The sequence below is a fragment of the Hordeum vulgare genome, chromosome 7H (assembly GCF_904849725.1).
Source record: "Hordeum vulgare subsp. vulgare chromosome 7H, MorexV3_pseudomolecules_assembly, whole genome shotgun sequence".
Lineage (NCBI taxonomy): Eukaryota > Viridiplantae > Streptophyta > Magnoliopsida > Poales > Poaceae > Hordeum > Hordeum vulgare.
In genome coordinates, this window is record NC_058524.1 from 167846878 (window position 1) to 167870382 (window position 23505).

The following is a 23505-nucleotide window of genomic DNA, read 5'->3' on the forward strand; positions in this document are numbered from 1 at the left end:
GCCAAGCTCATCACCGACGTCATCTCCGGCCATGTTAGCCTTGGTTCTTTGCAGAAATGGAGCTGCGGCTGAGTGCTGGTTCGTTTGGTGCCCTCCGCGTGAAGTTTGGTCGCCGAAATGAGATTCCCGAGCCCCTCCGCCATTTCTGTGGTCGCCGGAGGCTCACCGCCGGCGAGATCGACCTCGGCGCCGGTGGAACTGACCCCCCTTAGCCTATGAAAGGTGGGGCCAGCCCCGTGGCTAATTAAGTTTAGGATTACTAAAAATAATTAATTAAATAAAAACCTAAACAACCACTAACATGTGGGTCGAGCACTGTTAAATACCTAATTAAGTTTAAACTTAACTAAAAATTGGCCAGAGTCACTGACCAGTGGGTCCCACTGGTCAGGTTTGATTTTCAATGGCAGATTGACCTGCTGATGTCATGCTGATGCAATAAAGCCTTTTCTGTTTAAAAATAATTCCAGAATAAGTTCAAAACTTTGGAAATTCATAAAAAATTGAATATAACTCCAAATTTGACAAATAATATATGTAAAAGGATCACAAAAATTCAAGGAATCCAATGGTGCTATTTGCATGCATGAAAAACAAGGTTATGAAACAGTATCAGGTCAAATCAATTAAAAGAATTTGATAAATTATAATTCAAATGATATTTGAATTATGATTTCAAATCAAGATCACCCCAAAGGGTTCTGCTAGTCATCTCAAACCATGCTACATTGTATTTCATGCATCATTTTGTTGCATATGTTTGATATTGATTGATTGTTGTTATTCCGGTAGGCTCCGCCCCTCCGGATACGTCTGATTATCCGACTGACGGATATCACCCCTCTGCTGAGGAACAAGGCAAGCAACCATTTTGATCATCCCGATAAATCCCATGTTCTCGCTCCTGCTCTTACTTATTGCATTAGGTCAATATGCTTTCACTGCTTTTGTAACGTTAGTTGAACCCACTTCCTTTGCATGACCTGTCCTTGTCACAGTAAATAGTTGAAACTTGCAACCTAGCATACCTGGTAGATGCTTGAGCCATGATGTGCCTTATCCTACTATGCATGCTGTGCTTAGAGTTGTGTATGGTCTGTCATCTAGGTGATGAACATGATCGTGAGAATGTGTTCAGTTAGTAAAGGTGGTGTGTTGAACCTGATTTGGTAAAGGTACCGGTGAAAGGCTATGTAGGAGTACATGGCGGGTTATTTCATTGGAACCGTCCTTAGGAACTGAGTTCCATGTATGTAATCCAAGACAAGATACTACCACATGCTGGGCCCTGAAATATGACCCCGCTCGACTTAATAACCGCTTAGTACTCGGTCCAGGAGTTGCAAGTAGTTTCTGGTGTTTATAGTCATGCTGGAGGCCTTGCATGGTGGTGACCTTAGAGGTGGGCTATGATGCGGTAAGAAGTGGCACGGTGTACCAAGTGGCACCCGGATGGTGGACTTGGGAACCCTGCGCACATCGTTTGGGGCCGTGACGGAAACCTCGGCCGGACTTCCGTGCGGGTTACCCTCAGATAGGCGATAGACCTGGACTAAGTATTAGCGTGGTTAACGGTCGTGGCCACCTCCCTTGCTAGGCTTCCGCTTGAAGGTAGCCAAGGTTCATGACGTGCACATGGCGATAAGTGGCGAGAGCTTGTGTGAAGAAGTAAACCCCTGCAGGGTTATGATCTATTCGAATAGCCGCATCCGCGGATATGGACTACTTGGAAACATATGTTGTTCATAGATAACTATAATGGCTACTTATTAAATTGACAAGATAAGTGTGAGTGTTGTGGACGACATTTCCGTAGGGAGACGGAATGATTCCACGATGGAGTATTGTTGTGGTGTTAGTGGACTCGTGTGCGGAAACATAATTGTCAAAACTATTTAAAAATGCAAGTTGTCTAGCCAAGAGTCAAATGCTGGCTTTCTACATGAAACTCCACAACTCCTTGATGATACATTGCATGAGTAGATAGATTATCCTAAAGTCTTGCTGAGTACTTTTGTACTCACGTTTGCTTAATAATTTGTTGCAGAGGTTGTTAATGACCCTAATGAAGGGTTCTACCTAGACATCAACGACGACGAGTAGCTGGTATCCCAGCTACGATCTGGTCCTAGGATGGGTCTGTAGATAGTCAGGCCATGCGCCTTTATCTTTCCATCTGTCTCTACTTAGACAATTTTAATCTTCCGCTGGCTTGTAAGACTTTGTGTGTATGAATTGTGATGATGGGTCGTGAGACCCCTATCTGTGTAATATTGTGTGTGTGGCTCGTCTAAGCCTTCTAAATAAAGTTTGTATGTTTATGGTTATGTTGTGATGCCATCGATGTATCTATACATATTGGTATGCCATGCGTACGTGTGCTGTACTTGATATGTATGGGGTTCGAATACCTAGTCGTATGCCTTAGTAGCACTCCTTACGGGGAAATGCCCCTTTATGATTCCATCGAGCCATGGTAGTTCGCTACTGCTCCGGACACATTGGTTGACCGGCATGTGTCCTTCTTAGATGCTATGTGTGTCCCTTTGGGACATGTCACGTGTTGTAATGGAGTCCTTACAGCTTGCTACGACTCGTCTACATTCGCTGATGACCGACACCTGCTTTGTTGGGTCATGTATGCCTGTCCCTATACAGAACTGCCGCTCGAGTTTATGACTAGACATGTCGATCCAGGTTCTTTGACATTGGATTGCTAGCGACACAATTGCATACGCGAGTCAAAAGGCGCAAACGGTCACGGCTAAGGTAATGTTGCAGCCGTGGGGATAACAGTGCATGAGACCGCAAAGAGTTGTGATGTGTTACAGGCTAGATTCCTATGGCTTAGGATCGAGGTCCCGACACCTAAACAACATAACATACAATATTTTGTATAAGCAATCATCCAAATACTACAAAATCTGCATAATAAAAAAACCTAATCCTAACATCCAAACAACCATAATCCTAACCCCATCATACCCCTATCCCCAACACAACCATAATCCTAACATCCAAACAAATCTAATCCTAACCCCATCATACCGCTTATCCTAACATACAAACAAGTGCAACAATATCATACACATCCTAAATTTCATGAAGAACTAGGGTTTCCTCACATTTGCAAAAAAGTGAGCAAATGAGATTTTTTTGGATGAGAGGGAGGGGATCGGGGGAGATTACGTTAAGGGAGGGATTGTAGATGAAATATCTGGACCAAACCTTCAGATCTACTTGATTTGGGGTGGGATTTGAGGAAGGGGGAGAGGGGAACTCGAGGGAGAACTCTCTCTGGTGATGGAGGTGAATGACGAGGGGTGAGGGAGGGCTGGCCCGCGGTTGGATAAGTGGGGGTGTGGCGCCTAAGCGCTCGGCTCCACACTATCGTAAGTGTAACGCCTGTGGCTTGGGCGTCACACTGCTGGGGGAGAGGTGGGGTTGGACGCCAGCATGGCCGGGGGTGTGGCGCCGACGGCTAGGGCTCACACAGTGCAGTGTGGCGACTAAGTGTCGGGCGTCAAAAAAGGGTCATCCGAGCGAAAGTTTTTCAAACGCAAACCAATTTGTGATGTTTTGCGCCCAGGGGTCAGATTTGTCGATTTTGCCACTCAGGTCACCTACCATGTGTAAATAGTACACCATGTGGATGGTGCTTGATGGGACAACGCCTATACTCCAAGGATGAGAAGCCATGCAAAGTTGCAGCGTGTGTTCCCTTTTTCCTATGAGACAAGGCTATGTTGCTGCTTTAGACTTACAACAACTCAAACTAGCCAATCCAAACAGTGTGACCGCTTTTGTTTGGGTTGAAACAAATGTAAACATCGGTTTAACACGTGAATCCAAATTCAAAACATGTCTGTATCAAAGCATTTTAGGCCTAAATAAGCGTCTGCACGGATATGAAATGGAGACGCCGCACATTTCTACGGTATCCGCCTGGCTCACCCATCGGCCGGCCAACCACCACCCGTGGTCATATTAAATACAACAACCCATCTTGGACATGTGCGCCAGTGAGTGGAAGTTATGGGAGGCCATCCTTTTTAAATTCATGTGTGCGAGGGTCCGACCTCTTTCACTTCCACTTCCTTTCCCCGTCCACATCCGGCCCCACGTGCTTCCTTGCCGGTGACAGGAAAATTCTAGCGGCAAGGGCAAGTGGAAGATGACCCCCCACACCGGCTCGTCCCACGCGCCTCATCCTCCTTTGTTGCCGCCTGCAGCGTTGTTGCGGCGTCCAACACCACCACGCCAATCCCTCGGTGCCGAGAGTGGTCAGCCGAAGAAGGAGGACGTCTATCAGGTCGCGTTGGCGGCGGCCATGCAGAGCTCCATTGACGAGACCCAGCGCAAGGAGGAGGAGGAGGATGTTGTGTACCAGGATAGGCCGGCGGAGGCCCTTGACATGGAAACAAACCATTTTTATTTATTTACACTTTTTCCTACATTTTTCCTCCCTTTTGTATTGTTTTTGTTTTTGTTTTTCTAGTGAGATTACTCGGCTGATCAGAGTACTATAGTTATCGAGGGTATGTGTTTGATAACTTTTTTCTCGGGGTCAAAGTTATCATAATGTTTGTATATTAGTTATCAAAGTTACTATTCTATTCACTCGCAAGTTATGAGATCTACAAGGAGTAAGTTATTATGCTATTTACCCAAAAGTTACCGAGGTATGTTTTTAACAAAAATTTCCTCTACGTCAAACTTATTATAGCGTTCTATATAAGTTATTAAGCGCGCGGTGCATAAATTATCATGCTACTTTCATATAAGTTATTGGGGGTATGTTTTCAACAAATCCCCCTCCTCCCTCTTGGATGGAAATTATAATGAAGTTCTTATGCAAGTTATCAGATCTAGGATGAGTAAATTATCATGCTATTAAGAAAGAAGTTACGGGGGTATATTCTTGACAACCTTTTTCTCGGGGTCAAAGTTACAATGTCGTTCATATGCGAACTATGAGATCTTAGGCAACTAAATTATCATGCTATTTACTGAAAAATTATCGGGGGTATGTTTCCAATAACTTTTCCCTCTCGATCAAACTTATGACAATGTTGTATGCAAGTTATCATGTCCGCGGTGCATAAGTTATTGTGACACCCCCAGCTTAATCGTACGCTAATCATACACGCAAATGTGTATGACTAAGATTAGGGACTCACGGGAAGATATCACAACACAACTCTAGACACAAATTAAAGTCATACAAGCTTGATATTACAAGACAGGGGCCTCAAGGGCTCGAATACATAAGCTCGGATCCACACGAGTCAGCGGAAGCATAAAATATCTGATTACAAACATAGAAAACAAGTTTGGCCTTGAGAAGGCTACCACAAACATAACATGATTCGAAAGAGGCGAGGCGTCCTGCATGGGAACCTCCTAACTACGCTTGGTCGTCAACGGCCACCAAGTAGTAGTAGGCTCCATCGGGGTAGTAGTCATCGGTGAGATCCGCCATCTCCTCAGCTCCATCATCTTGTTGCGGTAGTCGTATCAAGAGGAAAGGGTAAGCAAAACAATGGTGAGTACTCACCCAAAATACTCTCAAGACTGACATATGAACTATGTTAATTATGCATCAGTATCAAAGGAAGGGGGCTATATCTTTGGACTGACTTCAGAAATGATAGAATAGAGGAGGAAGACCTAGCCCTATAAAAGACAAGCATCTTCACTGTCTTGCAGCATTAGAAGAGTAGAGATCAGTAACACACATATAGTCATATTGTTGCAGCAAGTTTAATTAAGTCATGCCTAGAGATCCTTTCTCTACTCCCTACGAAAAAGCAATTTCGGAGCAAATCATTCAAGTTAAGTCACAGTTCTAGTTGTATTATATCGGGATACAACTCCAAGGCGTCCTATTACCATGGACACGACTATCCAAATAGTTCAATCATCCCTACAGGGAGTGCACCACATTTCCCAACACGCTCGATCAACACCGACCGGAAACACTTTCCTAGGTCATGCTCGGACTCGAGAAAGTTCAACACGTCATAGCCCTACCTAGGCTCAACAGAGAGGCTAGCCTGCTGGTCTACATCCTAAGCGCGCACTGGTCATGGGCCCATCGTCCTTTCCACTCCTGCACGTTGCAAGGGCGATCGAGGTCAGTCCTAGCACCTCTTATACAAGATCAATGCTTAAGCGGACAACTCGAGCACGCACCACTCCAATGCTGACGTCCGACGGGCTTCGGCTAATACAACGATGTTGAGTGCCCATAACTGTCCGAGTGTGAAGTTTAGTGCAAAAAGGGTCAATCGACCAACTCAGAACAAATACCCAATCCCATTAATGTTTTGTTAACTACAGCGACGATTAGCGATCCACGATAGGTGGTCCCATTGCCCCGTCTCGAGGACGTGTGGCAAGGGCCAACAATGCCCGACCGCGCCTCGTCACAATCATGCGGGTATCCACCCACACCACACATTTCATCATGTTCCAATAGCAAGTGAAAGTAACAGTGTGTCTATAACATGTGAGGAATCCGAGGTATCACCCTTGATGGATTCCAATCGATGTAAACATCAAAGTGACCAGGGAGGAATTACCCTCGATGGTTCACGCTTGAGGGGTTGCATGACAGAGTCATTATCGGAAGTGGTGAAGGAGGAATCACCTTCATAATCCACCTCTAGTTAACTACACTACAAAGTTAACATCAGAGTACATTGCAAGGTATCACCATTGGTACTCGATAGTAGCTCTACAGGGCCATAGAACTAAGGGGATGTGAAGTGATGTGACGGGTCATGGCTTGTCAATCGGATGATCGAGTCTTCGGGTCTCCAAGTCGTAGAGTCTTCGATGATGAAGTAGGGGCAACTCGGACTAAGTGGGGTCACTAAGAATCACTAATCCACCTATACTAAGCATCTGATATGTAGTAGGGTACAATAATAGTTTAATAAAAACAAGCTATACATCAGAATAGAGCTATCTACGATAGTAGCAAAATCTAATGGAATGATCAATGGGGGTTTTCTTGCCTTGTTTCTCTGCTCTGAAAGGATGGTCGTCACGGGGGTAGTATTACTCGGAAGCAACGTCTAGCAGAGAGAAGAGGGGGAAGAAACAATAAATAAAAGCAAGCAGGTGCATCACGATGCATGCCATGGCAATATGAAGTGCTCGACATGAGCTAACGCAACACTACACGTCATGGACGGAGCGGAAAATATCTAACAATATTTCTCGGGTCTCTCGCTACTACCAAATAGATGAATTGGAGAGGAAAGTTCCATGTTCATCATGCTAGGAGCATGTGAGAGATGAATAGAGAGCGTATTTGGATTCATGGAATTTTTTGAGTAACTTTCATATATAAAATATTTTCATGTGACTTATAGATTATTTTATATGATTTTTCAAAGTTTTTAATTATTTTATCAAATGGACAAAATTATTTAGGATAATGCTTATTGCATCAGCATGACCTCACTGTGACGCCAGCAGTCAACGGGGCTACTCACTAGTTAAACCTCACCACTAGGGCCCTATGTCATAGACAAAGGGTTTTAACATGGTTTTATTTTAATCCAATTAACTAAATTAGGGGTTGGGCCCACATGTGAGTGACCATTTAGTCAACTTAATTAGTTTAGTTAATTAACAATTTTATTAGAGGTTAATTTAAGCATGGGCCCATATGTCATAGGCTTAGTGGGGTTGGTCCACTAGGAGTGACTTTCTAGTGCGCACTAAGGAGCTGACCAGGTCAACTGGTCAACTAGGGCAAGGGGACCATAGGTTAGTGGCACTCGGAGGTGGCCCCGTCGGCGAGGTCAGCTCTGGCGACCGGAGGCATCGCCGACGACCATGAAATGCGATGGAGGGGTTCGGGCAGCGGCGGAAAAGCGCCAGAAGCCACCGTTCGACCCGACATTGGTCGGAATCGAACGCGGGGATCGACCCGCATCGATCTGGGGTGGTGGCCATGGCTGCGGAGGACGACATCATTACCGGTGACGGGTTTTGCAGCTGCGGTGTTCGGGCGACGTTGGGGAGTGGGCTATGAGGCGCGGGGAGGGTCGTACGCGCATGCATTTGGCCACTCCAAGCTCTAGGAGCTAGAAGAGGGTCAGTTGCGGCCTACGGCTGCCGTGGTGTTGGCAGCAAGCTCGCCGGCGGCAATGCGCTCGGGTCATGATGGCTTCCAACAAGGAGGGCGCACGCGAGGCCATGAAGAGGGCGAAGGACCGGGAGTTACAATGCTCCTATAGACGTGTAAAGGTTGCTCGGGGAGGTCTCGGTGCGGTCGGATCAACGGCGAGGGGCGATGGGGGGATGCAGTAGCCGCGAGCTTGCGTGCGTGTGCGAGGGAGAGGAGGAATACGCCGGTGGATCTCCCCTACATGTTGGGGTGGTGAGGAGGGCACGGTGGCCGTGGCTATGTAGCGCCCATCACTGTGGGAGGAGGGGAAGCACAACGGTACTATCAAGGAGAGGGAGAGGGTGAGGGGGATATGGGGGCAGCTATGGTTCAAGGGCGGTCGCAGATGTCTATGCACGCTTCTATTCTTGCAGACTATGTTGGGCCTCCAAGCGCAGAGGTTTGTAGGACAACAGCAATTTCCCTCAAGTGGATGACCTAAGGTTTATTGAACTCAGGGAAGTAGAGGTTGAAGATGGTCTCTCTCAAGAAACCCTGCAATTAAGATACAAGAAGTCTCTTGTGTCCCCAACACACCTGATACGATTATCAGTTGTATAGGTGCACTAGTTCAGCGAAGAGATGTTAAAAAACAAGTGATATGGATGGTAAGACAAGGTATTGTAAATCTGAAATAAAAATGGCAGCAAGGTAGCAAGTGAAAAAAGTGAGCATAAACGTTGTAACAATGGTGAGAAACAAGGCCGAGGCTTCATACTTTCACTAGTGGCAACTCCCAACAACATTAACATAGTCTAATCACATGATATTTCCACTAAAACATGCAATGGTGACGTACTCGGAGGTCATTCCATTGTGATCAAGAGAGGACAAGAATTATGTAGGGCTACAAAAGCACACGTCAGAGTTCATAGTTCTCATCTATGGATTTCCCAATGTCACCGCGGCCATCCAAAGAGAGTACCACAATCACCACAACGTATCTCAAGGATAGTCAAAGACAAGCACCAAGAGACTCTCAATCTTCAATCAATTCACAAAATAGGAAATCACTCATGAAAATATTCTTCTAATCCATGTCCTCGGGGATTATACTAGATAAGATCAAATGAGTACATCCATCCAATACATAGAAGAAGGGGAAACATCATGGGATCACCCTAGGTTAACATAGCGTATGATCAAAATCGAGATCACATCATGGGAGAGAGAATTAACCACATAGCTACTATAGAAGACCTCAGCCCTGCTACCTCTTGAGCTTGCGTTGGTTTTTCCCTTGAAGAGGAAAGGGTGATGCAGCACAGTAGCAGTAAGTATTTCCCTCAGTTTGAGAACCAAGGTGTCAATCCAGTAGGAGTATCAAGAGAAGTCACCAATGTACCTGCGCAAAAACAAACAAACTTGCACCCAATGCTATAAAGGGGTTGTTAATCCCTTCACGATTAATTGCAAGGTGAGATCTGAAGGTGGGAAGTGCAACAAAGTAAAAGTGTAGAGCTGAAAATATGATGCGAAGTAGACCCGGGGGCCATAGTGTTCACTGGAGGCTCCTCTCATGATAGCAAGTATTACGGTGGGTGAACAAATTACTGTCGAGCAATTGATAGAATCGCGCAAAGTCATGATGATATCTAAGGCAACGATCATACATATAGGCATCATGTCCGAAACAAGTAGACCAATACTGTCTGCATCTACTACTATTACTCCACACATCGAACGCTATCCAGCATGCATCTAGTGTATTAAGTTCATAACAAACGGAGTAACGCCTTTAGCAAGATGACATGATATAGAGAGATAAATTCATGCAATATATATAAACCCCATCTTTCTACCCTTCATGGCAACAACACAATACGTGCCTCGCTACCCCTTCTGTCACTAGGTGAGGACACCCCACAGTATGAACCCAAAACCAAGCACTTCTCCCATTGCAAGAATTATAGATCAAGTTGGTCAAACGAAACTGACAACTCGAAGAGAATTAGAAGGATACGAAATCATGCATATAAGAGATTAGAGGAGACTCAAATAATATTCATAGATAATCTGATCATAAATCCACAATTCATTGGATCTCGACAAACACACCGCAAAAGAAGATTACATCGGATAGATCTCCATGAAGATCATGGAGAACTTTGTATTGAAGATCCAAGAGAGAGAAGAACCATCTAGCTACTAGCTATGGACCCGAAGGTCTGTCGTGAACTACTCACGCATCATCGGAGAGGCAATGGTGTTGATGAAGAAGCCCTCCGTGTCCGAATCCCCCCTCCCGCAGGGCACCAGAACGGTCCCCAGATGGGATCTTGCGGAGACAGAAGCTTGCGGCGGCGGAAAAGTATTTTCGTGGCTCTCTCTGGCAGTTTTAGATTTTTGGAGAATTTATAGGTGGAAGAAGTAGGGAAAAGGAGCCACGGGGGGGGGGGGGGGGCACAAGCCTTCTAGGCGCGCCCCCCAGGCAGTGGCTAGGGGACTTGTGACCTCCCCCGGGGTCCTTTGCATTGGTTCTCAAGTCCCCTGTATATCTTCTGTTATGGAAAAAAATCATTCCACAGGTTTTATGCCGTTTGGACTCCGTTTAATATTCCCCTCTGAAAAATGTCAAAAACAAGGAAAAAATAGAAACTGGCACTTGGCACTGAGTTAATAGGTTAGTCCCAAAAAGGATATAAAATAGCATATTCATGCATACAAAACATCCAAAGTTGACAAGATAATAGCATGGAACCATCACAAATTATAGATACGTTGGAGACGTATCAAGCATCCCCAAGCTTAACTCCTTCTCGTCCTCGAGTAGGGAAGTGATTAAGACTGAATTTTGATGTGGAATGATACCTAACATATTTGTCCTTTGTAACTTCTTTCTTGTGGCATGAACGTTCAGACCGGTAAGATTTAAAACAATAGTTTACTATTGACATGAAAACAACAATACTTCAAGCAAACTAGCAAAGTGATCATGAACTTTTGAAATAACGAGGCCAAAGAAAGTTATCCCTACAAAATCATATAGTGTGGCTATGCTCCATCATCCCCACACAACGAATTTAAATCATGCACAACCCCGGTATTGGCCAAGTAATTGTTTTTGCACTCTTACTTTCTCAAACCTTTTTGAACTCTCACGCAATACATGAGGGTGAGCCATGGATATAGCACTATAGGTGGAATAGAGTGTGGTGGAGGTTGTGAGGCAAAAAGGAGGAGATGGTCACATTGACTTGGCATATCAATGGGCTATGGAGATGCCCATCAATAGATATCAATGTGAATGATTAGGGATTACCATGCAACGGATGCACTAGAGCTATAAGTGTGTGACAACTCAAAAAGAAAACTAGTGGGTGTGCACCCAACTTGCTTGCTCACGAAGACCTAGGGAAATTGAGGAAGCCCATCATTGGAATATACAAGCCAAGTTGTATAATGAAAATTCCCACTAGTAAATGGAAGTGTCAAAACAAGAGACTCTCAATCATGAAGAACATGGTGCTATTGAGAAGCACAAGTGTGGAAAAAGATAGTAGCATTGTCCCTTCTCTCTTTTTCTCTCATTTTTTTGTTTGGGCTCTTTGGCCTCTTTTCATTTTTTTGTGGGCATCTTTGGCCTCTTTTTTTAAATTTTTTTATATTTTCTCACATGGGACAATGCTCTAATAATGATGATCATCACACTTTTATTTACTCACAACTCAATACTTAGAGCAATGATGACTCTATAGGAAATGCCTCCGGCAGTGTACCGGGATGTGCAACGATCTAGCTTAGCGTATGGCGTTAAAACATCTCGCTAGCTATCTTACGATCATGCAATTGCAATATGAAAGTGACAGCACAAGTCATGAGACCGTACGGTGGGAGTTGCATGGCAATATATCTCGAAATGTCTATGAAAATGCCATAATAGGTAGGTATGGTGGCTGTTTTGAGGAAGGTATATGGTGGGTTTGTGCACCGGCGAAAGTTGAGCGACACTAGAGAGGCTAGCAATGGTTGAAGGTGAAAGTGCATCTATACATGGACTCACATTAGTCATGAAGAACTCATATACTTATTGTGAAAGTTTTATTAGTAATGGAAACAAAGTGCTAAATGCATATTCCTAGAGGAAGGGTTGGTAGGTGTTAACCATCGCGCGACCCCGACCGCCACACAAAGGATGACAATCAATAAACCAATTATGCTCCGAGATCCTAACATAGCGGTTCACCATACGTGCATGCTACGGGAATCACTAACTTCAACACAAGTATTTCTAGATTCACAAGACCCTACTAACATAACTCTAATATTACCATATCCATATCTCAAAACTAATTGTGAGGAATCAAACTTCTCTTACTAATAAATGCACTTGAATATGGAAGTTTTTATTATATCCTCTTTGGATGCCTATCTTCTTTAGGACTACTTTCATAGCACACACCAATTACCAAGTTACTTAGACAGAGCACTCTCAAAAAGATATAAGTGAACATCGAGAGTTTTTATTTCTTCAAAATATGACACCGCCGTGCTCTAAAAAGATCTAAGTGAAGCACTAGAGCAAAGTTATCTAGCTCAAAAGATATAAGTGAAGCTCAATGAGCATTCTAGAAAGTTCACGATGAGTGCATGTCCCTCTCAAAAAGGTATGCAGCAAGGATGATTGTGACACAACAAAAATAAAAGACTCCTATAATACACGACGCTCCAAGCAAAACACATATCATGTGGTGAATAAAAATATACCTCCAAGTAACGTTACCGATGGATTGAAGACGAAAGAGGGGATGCCTTCCCGGGGCATCACCAAGCTTAGGCTTTTTGGTGTCCTTGAATTTGGCTTGGGATGCCTTGGGCATTCCCAAGCTTCAGCTCTTTCCACTCTTTATCCCATTGTCCATGAGAACATCACCCAAAACTTGAAAACTTCACAACACAAAACTTAAAAAGAAACTTGTGATATCATTAGCATAAGAAAACAAACTACCAACTCATTAGGTACTGTAGTAAACTTCATTTCTATTTATATTGATGTTATATTACTGTATTCTCTATTTTCCATGGCTCGTACCCCCGATACTAACCATAGTTTCATGAAAATAAGCAATCAACACAACAAAAACAGAATCTGTCAAAAACATACCACTTTGTAGAAATCTGTATACTTCGTATACTTCTGGTATCCCAAAAATTCTGAACAATTATGATAATTAGGGCAATTTGCATATCAACCAGCAGCAAAAAGAATCAACTCAAAATCTCTTTCTGGATAGGAATTTAAAATAATTTCGTGATCACAAAGTTTCTCTCTTTTTCAGCATGATCAAACAACCATCACCAAAACCAATCATAAAGGTTTTACTTGGCACAAACACAAAAAGAAACACAAAAAACAAAATGATAACAGAATTATGATGGTGTCGACACAACAAAACAGAAAGGAAAAAAGCAAAGATAATTTCATTGGGTTGCCTCCCAACAAGCGCTATCGTTTAACGCCCTTAGCTAGGCATTGATAATTCAATGATGCTCACACAAAAGACAAGAATTGAAGCACAACGAGATCATCATAAAGCATGTGAAAATCACATCTAAGTCTAACATACTTCCTATGCATAGGCATTTTATAGGAAAACAAATTATCAAGACAAGCAATAACTACCATATGCAAGGAAGAAGAAAGGGACAATATCAATATCAACAATACGAGAGGTAATTTGGTTAGAGGAAAGTTTCTACCACAATATTTTCCTCTCTCATAACAATTAGTTGTGGGATCATATTCGAATTCAACAATATAGCTATCACATAGGATACTCTTTTCATGATCCACATGCATGCAAAGTTGACGCTCTTCAAAAATAGTGGGATTATCATCAACTAAAGTCATGACTTCTCTAATCCCACTTTCAATATTATTGCAAATATCATAACCATCATGAGGCTTAAATTTTTTTTCAAGATCATAAGAGAAATTATTACCCCAATCATGATCATTGAAACAAGTAGTGGACATACCAAAACTAGCATCCCCAAGCTTAGGGTTTTGCATATTTTTAGCATGACTGCCATTAATAGAATTCATAGTGAAACCATTGCAATCATGTTTTTCATTCAAGGAGCCCTCATTAATCACTTCATAAATTTCTTCATCACAATTTTTAGATTCACTCATCTCAAGCAAAACTTCATAAAGATAGTCAAGTGCACTCAACTCACTAGCAATTGGTTCAACATAATTGGATCTCTTAAAGAGATTAGCAAGTGGATGAGGATCCATATCAATAGATTTTCACCAAGCGATGATGCAAGCATATTGAAGGTACATAGCACACAAGCAAAGGAAAGGAAAATGAAAAAGGCAAGTATTTTTGTAAATTTTGTTTTCTCATAAGTGGGGGAGAGGAAAACGAGAGGCAAAAAGTAAATGCAAGAGATGAGTTTGCGACAGTTACTTGGATAAGCTTCACTTAGAATAATCCCTGGTGCGATAGATTGACATGTTGGAGGAAGACCATTCTTGACTTGATGCTCCCCGGCAACGGCGCCAACAATCCTCCCCGGCTACGGCGCCAGAAATCCTTCTTGCTACCTCTTGATCTTGCGTTGGTTTTTCCCTTGAAGAGGAAAGGGTGATGCAGCACAGTAAGAGTAAGTATTTCCCTCGGTTTTGAGAAACAAGGTATCAATCCAGCAGGAGAATCACGCCAAGTGTCCAAAGTACCTGCACAAACACAAACGAGCTTGCAACCAAGGCTATAAAGGGGTTGTAAATCCCTTCAAGATTGGTTGCAAAGTGAGATCTGAAGGCGGAAAGTGCAACGAAGTAAAAGTGCAAGGCTGAAAAATATGATGTGAAGTAGACCCGGGGGCCATAGTGTTCACTAGAGGCTTATCTCATGATAGCAAGTATTACGGTGGGTGAACGAATTACTGTCGAACAATTGATAGAATCGTGCAAAGTCATGATGATATCTAAGGCAATGATCATACATATAGGCATCACGTCCGAAACAAGTAGACCGATACTGTCTGCATCTACAACTATTACTCCACACATCGACCACTATCCAGCATGCATCTACTGTATTGAGTTCATGACGAACAGAGTAACGCCTTAAGCAAGATGACATGATGTAGAGGGATAAATTCATGCAATGGATATAAACCCCATCTTTTTACCCTTCATGGCAACAACACGATACGTGCCTCGCTACCCCTTCTGTCACTAGGTGAGGACACCGCACGGTATGAACCCAAAACCAAGCACTTCTCCCATTGCAAGAATTATAGATCAAGTTGGCCAAACGAAACCCACAACTCGAAGAGAATTACAGGGATACGAAATCATGCATATAAGAGATCAGAGGGGACTTAAATAATATTCATAGATAATCTGATCATAAATCCACAATTCATCGGATCTCGACAAACACGCCGCAAAAGAAGATTACATCGAATAGATCTTCATGGATATCATGGAGAACTTTGTATTGAAGATGCAAGAGAGAGAAGATGCCATCTAGCTACTAGCTATGGACCCGAAGGTCTGTGGTGAACTACTCACGCATCATCGGAGAGGCAATGGTGTTGATGAAGAAGCCCTCCATGTCCGAATCCCCCCTCCGGCAGGGCACCAGAACGGCCCCCAGATGGGATCTTGCGGAGACAGAAGCTTGCGGCGGCGGAAAAGTATTTTCATGGCTCTCTGTGGCAGTTTTGGATTTTTAGAGAATTTATAGGCAGAAGAAGTAGGGCAAAGGAGCTACGGGGGGCCCACAAGCCTGCTAGGTGCGACCCCCCCAGGTCGCGGCTAGGGGGCTTGTGACCTCCTCCGGGGTCCTTTGCCTTGGTTCTCATGTCCCCTGCGTATCTTCTGTTATGGAAAAAAATCATTCCACAGGTTTTATTCCGTTTGGACTCCGTTTAATATTATTCTCTGAAAAAGGTCAAAAACACGGAAAAACTGAAAGTGGCACTTGGCACTGAGTTAATAGGTTAGTACCAAAAAAGATATAAAATAGCATATTCATGCATACAAAACATGCAAAGTTGACAAGATAATAGTGTGGAACCATCAAAATTTATAGATACGTTGGAGACGTACCAGGCCTTGAGGAGGAACTACTCCCGCATCATGCAGGGAGGAAGCAACCTCGATGCAGATGAATCTGGGGGCACTTCCTCGTCTCGGAAGGGTGCCCGCACAGGAATTCTGGTCCCCCAAAACTTGTTGGCGATGGCAGCGGAGATCGGAATTGCTTTTGGAGAAAAGGGTTCGGGAATCAGCGTTTCCTCCACGGGGGTAAAAATAGGAGCCAAGGTAGGGCACCAGAAGAGGTGGGCCCACCCAGGTGACCTATGGGAGCGGCCAGGAGGTAGGCCGCCTGGGCAAGCCCTGGATCCCCTCCGGCCCACCTTTGGTGCTCCGAAAGCTTCCGTCACGCTGATTTTTATATATTTTTCTTGGGATTTTTGGGACTGTGTAAATTGGGGTAGAAGACCCTGCAAAAAAGACATCAGCAGACAGAAACTGGCACTGGGTGCACTGAGTTAGTAGGTTAGTCCAAATATGTGTAAAAATGTATGAAAGTGTAGCAAAACATATAACAATGTCACCTAAAAGATCATGGAACAAGCAGAAATTATAGATACGTTTGGGATGTATCAACATCCCCTAGCTTAATTCGTGCTCGTCCTCGAGTAGGTAAATGATAAAAAAAATAATTTATGTGGTGACCTGCTAACACACATATAATAACTTCAAAGTAAAGCAAGTGAGATATGCAATTCAAGTCAAGACAATAACAAGCAAGAGTCTATATCTAGTATTGAAACTAGAAAAGTAAGACCATAAAGGTGCAAGAGCTCTCACTCTCCGTGACTCGAATGTCTCCAAATGGTGTTTGTGTGCAAGAAGTGGGAGATGGGTTTAGGGCATAAACATATTTTTTTAATTGAGAACTCAATCTACTAAAACTTCACACTTGGTCTCCTTCGGAATCTTATTTTGACTCGTCCCCACACCACTAGTCAGGCACAAGTCAAAATGACCCTCTCCCTTTAGACTATGATCACTCATGCAATGGATTAGTGCAAGCAAGATATGTTGGCACTTAGGATGGCAAAGAGAATAATGGTGGGGAAGGAAGACAAAAAGGTGAGAAAGGCTCACATCAATGAGGACAACCATAGGCGAGAGAAAGCCTAATAATAGATATGATGTGAGGAGTAGGGATTGCCATGCAACGGATGAACATATGAGCTAAGGTAAGCTCTCCAATGGAACTAGTGGGGGTGCATCCAACTTGCTTGCTCATGAAGACCTAGAGCTCATTTGAGGAGGCTCATCATTGGAATATACAAGCCAAGTTCTATAGTGTAAGGGTCCCCACATAGTTATGCATGAATGATAATCTCTATGTAGTACAAATATAACAATGGAGTACGAGTGTGGATCTTTCAAAAGGAATAGTAGTCTTGCCCCCTTGATACGTCCCAAACTTATATATAATTTTTGCTTGTTCCATGATCTTTTGGGTGACGTTGTTATATGTTTTGCTACACTATTATATCATTTTACACATATTTGGACTAACCTACTAACTCATTGCACCCAGTGCTAGTTTATGTCTGCTGATGTCTATTTTGCAGGGGCTTTTACCCAATTTTTCGAAGCCCGAAAAATCCAGAAAAAATATATAAATAATTAGTAAAATAGAAGCTTCCGGATCACCGAAGGAGGGCCAGAGGGGGGCCACGGGCCTCCCAGGTGGCCTGCTCGCGCGGCCAGGCCCTAGGCCGCGCCAGGAGGTTGCCTGGGTGGGTCCCACCACCTCCGGTGCCCTCCTTTGGCCTATATTTAGAGTCCCGAGAGGAAACACTTACAGACTTTCTGGAATCGCAAATTTCTCCATCGTTCCACCGCCGCAGCGCTTCCGAGATCGGGAGCGTTAGGAGACCTCTTCCCGGCACCCTGCCAGAGGGAGGATTGACCTCCAGGAGCTTCTCCACCGTCATAGACCCTTCCCGGACGTGCCATGAGTACTCCTCCTTGGACCATGAGTCCATTACGAGTAGTTATGTGATGTCTTCTCTCCAATCTTGTGCTTCAATGGTTAGTCCTTGTGAGCTGCCCTACATGATCATGGAATCTATGTAATTCTATTGCTATTTCTATGCTCGTTTTGTTGGGATTTGATGGATTATGAGATTATATTCAGATTGTTATGAGTTATATATTTGATTATCCTCTTATATTATGTACCTTAATGATTCATGCATGTTCTCCGTTGCTTTTTATTGCTTTGGCCAAGTAGTAGATTGTAACTCCAAGAGGGAGCGTTATGCATGATTGTGGGTTCATGCCCCTCGATGTCTAGCTTGAGTGAGAGAAACATGAGACTAGGGGATGTGCTTGTTGCCACCAGGGAGAAAACAACGGTGCTTGTGACCACGGTTGCAAGGATTGTTTACCTTATGTGTAGTTCGTTAATACAGTTGTCCGTTGCTTTGAGTTTACACTTTGGGTGGGGCTCGCAACTTAATACCGGAGAGATGTTCTAGATAGATATCTAAAGGTGGATGATTAGTAAGTAGATGTTGATGAATAAGCAGTCTACTTGTCTTGGCATACTGCCCATTACTATTGAACCTCTAACTATCAAGTACCATAATTAGCATTGCGGTGCGATCTTAATTCTGTCAATTGCCCAACTGTGATTTGTTTACCCAAGCATAGTTGTTTATCGTCTTTTGGGAGAGAGAAATCACTAGTGAACATCATGTGACTCCGGTCCATATCACCATCATTGCTTACACCTCCATCATTTACCGCCTTCATTTACTTTTCTGTTGCAATCACTATTACCTCCCCGCTTGTGTTTGATCCTTTAAAAACTACAAGGCCGGAGTGATTGACAACCTCTCTATACTCGTTGGGAGCAAAGTTATTTGTTGTGTGTGCAGGTCCACTTCTTCTGCTAGCACCAGGGTGGAAGACACCAACTTGTTGAGCCTAGGAGTTCTCTTGGTTCGGTAAACCATAAAGTCTCCGTGTAAGGGAACTCTGCTGCTGACTACATCTCCACCTTCCACTTGGGGTAACCAACGAGGGGCGAGAAGTATATCCATCAACTCGTCATCACCCCTTTTCTCTTTTTATTTTTTTCACTTTTTTTGTGGCCTCTTTGGATCTTTCTATTTATCTCTCATTTGTCCCCTTTGGGATCTTTTCATTTGTCCTCTTTGGGATCTTTTCCTCACTGAAGGGCAACACTCTATGTTTTACCAGAATAAAAAGAAGATCTTCACACTTTATAAGAAGTACTCAACATAAAGACAAATAAAAACTATCATGATGTATGCAAATGTATGCCTGTGCGAGTGTAGCAGGATATGCAATGAAACTTGCGCATCATGTAGCAATAATAAGGGAAGGCCCAACTAGCATGCGACTTCTCGATCAAGCAAAAACATGTATGACATGAAGATCAAGTCATGCGATGGTGGATGTTGCATGGCAATGTATCTCGGAAAGGCTATGGAAATGCCTTAATAGGTAGGTATGGTGGCTGTTTTGAGGAAGGATATAATAAGGCTTATGATGACATAGCGTATCATGCCAAGGGTTTGGATGCACCGGTGAAGTTTGCACCAACTCTCAAGATGAGAAAGGGCAATGCACGGTACCAAAGAGGCTAGAAAAATATGAATGGTGGAAGTGCCAACAATCGAATACTCGCATTAGTTCGAAGAACTCATGCACTTATTATCGGTAACTCTCTATCTAGCCAGGAAATTCACAAAGAGACAAGTACCCCGAGGAGGAGTGTTTGGGGGTTTGGTTATCCTTGCGCACGCTCGACCCATGATAACTTGAGGGTACTCTATATATTTGATGGCTTGGTGTGGCAGTCTCTTCAGGGGAAGCGCAGACCCACACGCGGCGGCTCCTCCCTCCGGCTTGGTCGCGGGCTGGCGGCGCTCTCGTTGCTGCAACCGCTTTTCTAGTTCGAGGGAGTAAAGCACATTGAGCTCGCCAACTGCCCGTCCTTCTCGCCTGTGCATCCTCTAATCATGCAACGTGGGTGGGCCACCTCCCCGTTGATTAAGTGCACATGCAGCTCACAGGAGAAGGAAACATAAGGGAGTAAATCTCATAACTCTATGAGGAGTTATTTGGCTGCCTCATTAAGCGCCTCATCAGGTGAGCCAAAAAATGCGAGGTAATCCTGCATGCATGCATAATGACTTTAATTGTTACAAAATAGCATCCGTGCATAACTCTATGAGGAGTTATTTGGCTGCCTCATTAAGCGCCTCATCGGGAGAGCCAAATAAAACGCCAGGTAATCCTGCATGCATGCATAGCATCTTTAATCATTACAAACTAGCATCACGACACTTAGTCCATCCAAAAAATTCATACCTACGCTTGCAACTAACTTGCAGGATGGCTCATCGGTTATCGTCTTCGGACAACAATTAATCGGGCGGACATTCCGTTCGAACCGTGAACACGAAGACACACAAATGAAATTTGCTTACAAACAATCAACATGCAGTCAGTCGGTCACTCTGTTGAACACGTCTGCATCAGTCGGCCGCCCTGTCGTCACTCAGCCAGACACATCTGCATCAGTCGGCCGCGCAACGCGTCGTCACTCTGCCACACACGTCTGCATTAGTCGGCCGCCCTGTGCGTTGCCACACCACCGGATACGTGTGCACCAGTTGGCTGCCTCGCTGCAACGTCAAGCGCTCACCGGTAACTTGTACAGAGTGAGCAAGACACAACTACACCATATGACGTCCACTCGAACAGTCAGCATGCACTCGGCCGCTTCGTGCGCCATCAGTCAACCGGACATGTCGTCATCATTAGGCCGCCCCATGCACTGTTGCTCAGCCGAACACGTCTTCATCATTCGTCCGTCCCATGCGTCATCGCTCAGCCGGACGCGTCTTCATCACTCGGCCGCCCCGTGCACCGTCGCTCAGTCGGACGCGTAGTCATCATTCGGCCGCCCCGCGCGTCGTCTCTCAATCGAACACGTCTTCATCATTCAGACGCCCCGAGCGTCACCAGTCGGTGAAACACATCTTCATTGCTCGGCCGCCCCGTGTGCTGCCGATCAGCTGGGTGCGTATTCATCACTCGACCGCCCCATGCGTCACCGCTCAGTGAAACACGTCTTCATCACTCAACTGCTCCGTGCATCGCCACTTCGTGAAACACGTCTTCATCACTCGGCCGCCGCGTGCGTCGCCACTCGGTGAAACACGTCATCATCACTCGGCCGCTCCACGCGTCACCACTTGGTGAAACACATCTTCATCAATCAGCCGCTCGTGCGCCGTCAGACAACTAAGTCATTCTTCACACACTGCATTCAGTTAAATATTTATTTTCGCAATACCGAATGTAAGTAAGTCACACATGACGTTCACTCGGAGGCCACACCACCGAGTGTACCTTTGCTCTCGGTTGTTTATTTTCATGTCGGAACACTTCACTTACGATTCATTTGGGTCGAGTACTCAAACATGTTCAGTCGAATACTTCACTCCTTTATACGCTTGTTGGTTTCGAACCAGCAATGACCTGGCTCACCCAACGGGTGGAAACGGGTGTTATTTACGCAAATGATTTAAGCAAACTCATTATACTTCGAGAAATTTTTACGTTGGCTTGTGCTATATGTTGGGGAACGTCGCATGGGAAACCAAAAATTTCCTACATGCACACAAGATCTATCCATGGTGATGACCATCTACGAGAGGGGAGAGTGCAGCTACATACCCTTGTAGATCGCTGAGCGAAAGCGTATATAACGCGGTTGATGTAGTGGAACATCTTCGCGATCCAAATCGCGGCCCGTCTCCTGATCTCATCACGATCCTTCGCGATCTAGCACCAAACGAACGACACTTCCGCGTTCAGCACACGTACGGCTTGATGACGTCTCCTCCTTCTTGATCCAGCAAAAGAGGAAGGAGAAGTAGATGGGATATCAACCAGCATGACGGCATGGTGGAGATGATGGTGGAGCAGTGCCAGCAGGGATTCGCCAAGCGCTGTCGGAACCGATCTCAGGAGAAAACAGAGTTATGGGAGAGGTAGGGGTGCCACCGGAGCATGGGAATTGGTGTGCTCAGCCCCTCCCTCTCCCCCACTATATATAGGAGGCTAGGAGGAGGGTTGGGTTGCAGTGCTAGCCCCTCCACGGAGGGGCGTGGGCCTAGGGAGGTTTCCTCTCTCCCCAAGGCACCTAGGAGGTGCCTTCCCCTTTTGGGACGATTCCCTCCCAACCGCATGGGCCCTTGGGGGCTGGCCCAACAAGGCTTGGACACACCCTTACAGCCAATGCACGTACTAGGGGCTGGAGGGACTCTTTAGGACTCCTCCGAGACACTCTAGAACCTTTTGGGACCTTCTAGATGCTTCCCGGTACAATACCGGTAAAACCCAAAACTTTCCCGGTAGCCAAAATAGGACTTCCCATATATAAATCTTTAACTCCGGACCATTCTGGAGCTCCTCGTGACATACGGGATCTCAGCAGGGACTCCGAACAACATTCGGTCACCAACATACATAACCCAATACTAATCTATAGAGCACATTTATTGTCACCGAGTTACGTTGCGACGTTTGATACACACAAGGTATTCCTCCGGTGTCCGGGAGTTGCATGCTCTCATGGTCATAGGAACAGATATATTGACACGCAGAAAGAAGTAGCAATAAACTGATACGATCATATGCTACGTTTGTAGTTTAGGTCTTGTCGATCACATCACATTCTCCTAATGATGTGATCCCGTTATCAAATGACATCTCATGTCTATGGCCAGGCAACCTTGACCATCTTTGATCAACGAGCTAGTCAACTAGTGGCTTACTAGGGACGGGGTGTTGTCTATGGATCCACACATGTATTTGAGTTTCCAATCAATACAATTCTAGCATGGATAATAAACGATTATCATGAACAAGGAAATATAATAATAACCAATTTAGTATTGCCTCTCGGGCATATTTCCAACATTCTCCCACTTGCACCAGAGTCAGTAATCTAGTTCACATCACTATATGATTGTAATGAATCTAACACACATACAGTTGTGGTATTCTATCATGCCTTGCTTGTGAGTGAGGTTTTTAGTCAACGTGTCCAAAACATTCAGATCCATGTGCTCTTTTACAAATCTCTATGTCGTACTGTAGATACTTCTACCACGCTTCACTTGGAACAATTCCAAACGAGTGCTCCACTATACGAATCTGGTTTACTAGTCAGAGTCATCCGGATTAGTGTTAAAGCTTGCATCGACATAACCCTTTACAACGAACT